Consider the following 8,269-nt stretch of genomic DNA (forward strand, 5'->3'; position numbering starts at 1 on the left):
GAGACGAGAGTTGATATCGATGTTCCGAGGGATGTGATCTGCAATGTGGCGGAGAAGCTGGGTGTTGATATGGTGGTGTTGGGTAGTCATGGCTACGCCTACGATTTGATGAAGGTGGAGACGTGTACATACATGGGTTCGAAACCAAATATGTTCACGGTCATGCATATCTCAAGCATGAAGATGAGATTAATTTTCTCTTTTCCTTACGTTATCTGTTTCCCCCTTTTTTCATTTTTCACATTGGGGTTTCCAGTTGTTTTTTTATAGTTGTTTAGCTTAGATTAATTAGGGCATGGCAAAATCAACTATAGTCTTTGTACACCGACTGTTGCTTTGTACCCACTGCGACACCAGTTCAAAGATCTCAACACTTTTTTTGTCTGATCGTATGACACAACTGTTTCTATGTTTTACCTCATTTCTAGCATATCATTAACATGAACAACTCTTATAATTTTCTTTTAACTACTAACAACATAAGGTTAATTATGTTTCATCCCAAGTTAACAATTTTGGATGATACATCAGTTTAATAAAGAAACTTAAGCAACAATGTGAATTATGATGCAACCCATATTCAACAGTTCTCACACAGGCGTCTCACGAGCACCTATACATTATCAAACGAAGCACGATTCAGTTTAGCACGCCGCAACGCGTGCAGCGATTCGGTTTAATGCGCCGCAACGCGCGCGTGCTATAAACCTAGTTTAGTTAATGACATAATTATTATCCATGATTAAATTTAGATTAAATATCTAAATATATATTCATTTAGTTTTAATATAATTATTATTTAATACGAGAAAGGAACGAAAAAGTATTATTTAATATTATTCCTTAATAAACAAAAGAAGAAATATGGAAGAAGAGACATTTAACAGTGACACAAGTCTTAAAAAAATTTCATTTACCATATAATATAGACAGATTATCGTACCTATTAAAGCTACAAGCGGCAACCGAATTCCAAGGGTGCAGAGAAGCTATAGAATATGCTAACGATTTAACAGGATCGAACGATTGGAGAAAATTATTAGCGTTGTGGTTCAAACTACTATGTGGAATATCTGGAAATCTCGAAACGAAAAGGAGTTTGAAGGTATTATGAAACAGCAGCGAGATAGCAGAAAAGATAATGGCGGACAGTTTCATTTGGTTAAAAAGCAGATCAAAATTCAGGGATATTGAATGGGAGCGATGGGCGGATGTCACGGCCCCCGACCCGGTTTGACCCGTTTCAGGAGCCGCGGAACAGAAATCCTGCGGTATTTAATTTTAGGCGACAGCGGAAGACTTTTTAAAACAGGATCTTTTAATAATTCAAACTGCCCGTTTTATAGCTGAGGGATAAATCCCATAATTTACAATAATATGATTTCTCCGGGAAATCTTTTATTTTCAAAACATGTTTCTTTTATTTATTTACATTGAGCCACTTTTCTAAGCTGGGAGTGCTTCACGGCACTTCTCTTTCTTTGCTCACAACATATCATCTGAAACATGTTTGAAAAAGGTTTTGTCAGCGGGGAAATACTGAGTGAATCATTCATTTTACTAAAACGACACATTAGTTATAATTCGCAGTATTAAGAGCGATTACAATGTTTCTGATATCAAACCAACTACCCACGATACTTTACCACTCGACCCATTGGCCCACCTGTCCAGTGGTGTCTGTGATTATGGTCATATCACCCATTGGCTGCCCCAATGTTGAAGATTATCAAGTAATGTATACAAAACCCCACATACCGGCTGTAACTTGGTGATTACAAAGACTTAATCCCTGTAATTATAACTTTTGAAAATAATTTGGAGTTTTGTAAAACAGTTGATAAAAAGAGAATGACTCACATTGCAGATTTATGAGCAGAGTATAAGCTTTACTGATTAGCCTTCTAACCTAATTTAAATAACAATGCACACACAAACGGGATTAGTAACTAATTCAGCAGTTACGTCAATTCACGAGATTAAACCCTCACAACTATTATCAAGTGCGATACTTAACAATCCAATGGATTCACAACGAATGACAGAGCATAGTCCGAATTCGAACAGCACTCAAACATTCAAGTCGAAATCACAATGAATAACAAAGTACAAGCTCAATTTGAGCAGCACTCGGACAATCGTTGGATAGTTATAATCGATCGGACGTTGAATCGTAATAGCGATCGAGTTATTACCCTGATTGCGGCAGCACCTCGTGATCATGTGTGTTTAATTGTAGTATAACAGCTATAACTCGACGTATAGACAGAATCTGTGCGACGTTTGAGCAACAGAAGCCAAGTGCCAATGTCGGCTATTTATAGTAATTTTTGGGACTCGCTTACGGACCGTATGCCTGATCCCCTTACGGTCCGTAAGCTAAGCAGTCTAATTATAGGCTGCCTAGGCTCGGGACTAGGCTTGCTGAATCAAAATTTCAGCCAATCAGATGCTAGCAACGTTTTATTTTAGATAATTATCAACTAGGGTTTGCCCCCCTTGAGTTTTAGGGGCCCTGATCCTTATTCCAATTCTTCTGAAAATTTTAGGGTTAGTGCAGAATTACTTGGTTGTCTCAATTAGGGTTTTCTTATTGACTAATTATTATCCTAATTAGTGATTTTAGTGACAGTTGTTACATCCTCCCCACCTTGAGAAAAATCTCGTCCTCGAGATTTACTGAAATAGATGAGGGTACTTTCGCTTCATCTCTGATTCCAGTTCCCAAGTGTACTCTTGTCCTCTCCTGGATTCCCATTTGACTTTCACTAGCACTAGTCGTTTGTGTTTGAGAAACTTAATCTTCCGATCTTCTATTTGTAGGGGTTTCTCTATGAATTTCAGCTTTTCATTTACCTCTATATCTTGAAGAGGTACTACCAGGGATTCGTCTGATAGACATTTCTTGAGATTGGATACATGAAACACATCATGTACTCCAGCTAACTCTTCTGGTAGTTGTAACCGATAAGCTACTGGTCCGATTCGTTGGATCACTGGGAATGGTCCAACATATCTTGGACTCAGTTTTCCTTTCTTACCAAATCGTACTACTCCTTTCCAAGGAGATACTTTTAATAGTACTTTGTCTCCGACTTGGAATTCTAACGGCTTGCGGCGATTGTCTGCATAGCTCTTCTGACGATCTCTAGCGGTCTTCAGTCTTTCCTTGATTTGTGATATCTTGTCAGTAGTTTCTTGCACAATCTCTGGACCTGATAATTGACTTTCTCCTATCTCTGCCCAACAAACGGGAGTTCTGCACTTGCGTCCATACGGTGCTTCGAATGGAGTAGCTTCGATGCTCGAATGATAGCTATTGTTATAGGAGAATTCAATTAATGGCAAATGGCTATCCCAATTACCACCAAAGTCAATTACACATGCTCGGAGCATGTCTTCCATTGTTTGTATTGTCCTTTCACTTTGTCCGTCCGTTTGAGGATGATATGCAGTACTTAAATTAAGTCGAGTTCCCATTGCCTCCTGGAAACTTGTCCAGAAACGGGAAGTGAAACGACTATCTCTATCCGATACAATGGAGAGTGGGACTCCATGTAAGGATACTACTTCATCTACATACAACTTGGCTAACCTTTCCATGCTAAAGGTTTCCTTTATCGGTAGAAAATGAGCTGATTTGGTTAATCGATCCACAATTACCCAAATAGCATCATTACCTTTTCTGGTTTTGGGTAACTTAGTAACAAAGTCCATTGTTATGAGTTCCCATTTCCATACAGGCATTTCTAGCTGTTGTAGTAGTCCTGAAGGTTTCTGATGTTCGGCCTTAACTTGTGAACAGGTTAAACACTTAGATACGTATTCGGCTATATCCTTTTTCATTCCTATCCACCAAAAAATATTTCTTAAATCTCGGTACATCTTATTATTTCCTGGATGTAGAGTATACCTTGATTTATGAGATTATTCTAAAATCTTATTTCTTAATTCTCCCTGTTTAGGTACCCAAATTCGTTTCTTGTGGAATCTCCATATTCCATCTTTTCCTTGTTCTAGTTCCTTTAGGTAACCTTTCATTCCTTCGGCATCGTCCTTAATTGCCGTTCCCTGAATTTTCTTCAATTGTTCCATTAAATCTAATTGTAGATTTAACCTAAGAGCACGGACTCGTCTTTGCTTTTCATGATACTTACGACTTAAGGCATCTGCGACTACGTTCGCTTTTTCTTCGTGATATTGAATATCACAGTCGTAATCACTTAGGATTTCCATCCACCTTCTTTGCCTCATGTTTAGCTCTTTTTGCCCAAATATGTACCTTAAACTTTTATGATCCGTATAGATGGTAAACTTACTTCCATACAGATAATGTCTCCAAATTTTAAGGGCAAAAATTATGGCTCCTAATTCTAGGTCATGAGGCGTGTAATTTTCTTCGTGCTTTTTCAATTGCCTAGAGGCATACGCAATTACCTTTTTGCGTTGCATCAATACACATCCATATCCTAATTTTGAAGCATCACAGTATACTTCAAAATCTTCAGTTCCTTCGGGTAAAGCTAAAATTGGAGCCTTCGTCAATTTGTGCTTTAGAATCCTAAAAGCTTCTTCTTGTCTAAGTCCCCATTCAAACTTAACGGCTTTACAGGTCAGATTAGTTAAAGGTACAGCTATCCTAGAGAAGTCTTTAATAAATCGTCTATAATATCCAGCTAGTCCTAGAAAACTTCTAACTTCCATAGCCGTTCGTGGAGCTTTCCAATTGGTGATTGCTTCTATTTTAGCAGGATCTACGTGAATTCCTTCGTGATTCACCATATGACTTAAAAATTGCACTTCTTGTAGCCAGAATTCACACTTCGAGAATTTGGCATAAAGCTTTTCCTTTCTTAACAATGTTAAAAGTGCATGCAAGTGTTCACAATGTTCTTCCTGATTTTTGGAATAAATGAGTATATCGTCAATGAATACGATTACAAATTTATCCAAGTATGGTTTACAGATCCTATTCATCATGTCCATAAATGCGGCTGGAGCATTTGTTAATCCGAAGGGCATGACTGTAAACTCATAATGACCATACCTAGTTCTGAAAGCAGTTTTAGGTATGTCCTCCTCTTGTACTTTCAACTGGTGATATCTTGATCTTAAGTCTATCTTAGAGAAATACCTAGCTCCTTGCAATTGATCAAAAAGATCATCAATCCTAGGTAGTGGGTATCGATTCTTAATTGTAACCTTGTTCAATTCCCTATAATCGATACACAATCTCATCGACCCATCTTTCTTTTTCACAAACAACACTGGTGCACCCCAAGGGGATGAACTAGGTTGTATAAATCTTTTGCTTAATAATTCATCTAATTGCTTTTTCAATTCTAGCATTTCAGTAGGTGCTAATCGATAAGGTGTCTTAGCTATTGGTGTAGTACCTGGGATTAGATGAATTCTAAACTCTACTTCCCTATCTAGTGGTAAACCAGGTAATTCTTCTGGAAAAATATCTGGGTATTCTGAAACTATAGGGATGTCCTGGAGTTCCTTACTTTTAGTGTTAATGATTACAGAAATCATATACACCATTTCTTGTTTCCTTGAATAACTAGCCAATTTCATTATTGAAATGAATTTCAGTGGCTTTCGAGGTCTATCTCCTATAATTAAGATTACTTCTCCTGTGGGGGTACGGATTTCTACGGAATTCTTATCACACAGGATTCGAGCATGGTTGGCGACTAACCAATCCATTCCTAATACTACATCGAATCCGGCTAAATTCATAGGTAACAAGTTTGCAGAAAACTTATAACCTAATAGTTCTATTTTTCCTTCTTGCAATACCTTATCTATGTTGACAGAATTTCCATCTGCCGTTTCGACTGTAAAAATATGCCTAAGGGTAGTTAAAGGTAGATTAAGAGCTTGGCAAAATGAAGTATTAATAAAACTTTGGTTTGCACCAGAGTCAAATAATACTTTTGCATAGACGTTATGCACTAAGAACGTACCCGCTATCACGTTTGGTATGAGTTCGGCTTCTTGAGTGGTCAGCTGGAATGCGCGAGCATTCTTCTTAGTTGCCCCTTCAGCTTGCTTGCCTTTATTATCTGCGGTGTTAACCAATTTAGGGCATTCTGTTTTGTAATGTCCGGTTTCTCCACAATTATAGCAGACTATGGCTTTCTTTTTGCAGTTATCTTCACTATGTCCTACTGATTTGCAAAAATTGCAGGTTATATTGCATCTTCCAAAATGCTTTCTCTTGCAATTTCTGCAGAATGGCGGGGTTGAGGATTGCCCTGTTCCTCTTCTTTCAAAGCGGTTATTATTACCCGTACGAAATCCTTGGGTAATCTTCTGAACCAATTCCTTCTTACGGTCTTCTTCTCTTGTGCGGACTAGTTCATCGGTTAAGGTATTAGCTAATTCCACAGCATCGTCAATCGTGCGTGGTCTCGCAGCTTTAACGATGTTACGGATTTCTCCAATTAATCCCCAAATATAACGGGAAATGAGTACCGGTTCTGGCGAAGCCAGGGAAGGTACCACTCTCGCATATTCGAAGAATGTCGAAGTATATCCTCGACAGTCTACTCCTATCATACGATGGCTCAGGAACTTGTTTGCCATTTGTTCCTTCTCGTATTCGGGACAGAATTTTCTTTCTACAAGACTCTTAAATTCTTCCCAATTCATTGCATAGGCCACCCTTCTTCCTTTTGCTTGTAGCACCGTGTTCCACCATTCTAGCACCCCTTCTTTAAACAAGTTTGACGCATACATCACTTGATCTTCTTCAGCACATTTACTTATTGCAATTACTGCTTCAGTTTTCTCTAACCAACGCAGTGTTGCAGTTGCCCCTTCATTACCTGCAAATTCTGCGGGTTTACAGGCAAGAAATTCTTTGTAAGTGCAACCAGGTGTTGCAGCTTTCATTCTTTTTGGGAGTGGGGCCTGTTCATGATCGTCATGATTGCCGCCTCCATTTATGTTGTTACTGGCGTTATCTTCCGGAGTACGTTTACTAGGAATTAATTGTGGTTCGACAGGTTTTTGAACAGCAGCCACAATTTCTGGAATAGCATTGGCTATCCCTTGAGCAATAAAATTCTCAATATCTTGTCTAGTTATATATTGGTCTTCCTGATTTTGCTCAGACTGATTTACTTCATTAACTGGTTCACTATTAGCGTTTTCCATCTGCTAATTAGTATTAATAGGAATTATTAGTATCTTAATTATTGGTAACAAAATCAGCACAGATAACACATAGATTATTACAACATGCAAATATAATCAAAATTGTCGATGTCTCGACTTCTGTTTTGTTTTATATATTATTCCTGCTTCAATACACACTGTTTATTTTACATTGTTTTATTGCCCATTTTACAGAATCAGTTTTACTATATTAGTTATAATACAAACAAACTTCTCCAAACCCATCCTATCTTTTGGTTCACTGGCAGTTTCAGTAACGACGCTCCCTCTCGTCGTACTTCCAGGAGATTTGTTCCCCCATTTCCCGAATCCTATTCCCGGTGCCTATCAGTTCTTCACCAAACTGACGAAGTTCATCTAAATTTTCGTAGCTCATTGGCGGATTAGGGATAGGTTCTGGATCAAACTGTGGGAGAAAACTATAGGGACTATTGACTATATTTTGGAATTGGCAGTCATTGGTCCACCATTCCTCCATTTGGCCTAATGGTCGAGTGTGAACTAGTGGGTCTGGAATAGCTGATCCTAGGTTTATTGGGAATTGGGCTGTAACGGGGTAAGAGAAGAGATTATCGTTGATAGGCTCTAGTATATCACAATTATCCAGTAGACGGTCTATTTCGTCCTGGAATGTGATTTCCTCAGGCTGTTTAGAGCTTTCTCCGATCTCTATTCCCTTTTGCTTTAGGTCTATCCCTATTTCTGCTGGGTTGGAACTTTCTCCGGTTTCTATTTCTTTTCCCTTGCTCACACTCAAAGGATTTTCTATTTTAGGGAGTCTCCTAGGTTTCCTTGTGCGCACTTTTCGCCACCCTACATATCTTCTCCTCTTTTTAGGTTTTGCTTTTTCCAGCGGTGGAGCTTGGAATTCCAGAGGTTCCTCTATGTCAGCAATGTAACCAGTGAAGTTGTGGGAGACTTCAATTGGCACAGGATAGAGGTTGAGGTTCTGAAACGCCTCGGATAGCTCACTCATGCTGTGTAGCATATATGCAAAATGCAAAAAGATGTTAAGTTAAAACTTTGGAACAAAGCTTAACAAATAAACATTTTTATTGCACACTAATTTGTACAACATAAC

Source organism: Helianthus annuus, chromosome 17 (genome assembly GCF_002127325.2).
Source record: "Helianthus annuus cultivar XRQ/B chromosome 17, HanXRQr2.0-SUNRISE, whole genome shotgun sequence".
Lineage (NCBI taxonomy): Eukaryota > Viridiplantae > Streptophyta > Magnoliopsida > Asterales > Asteraceae > Helianthus > Helianthus annuus.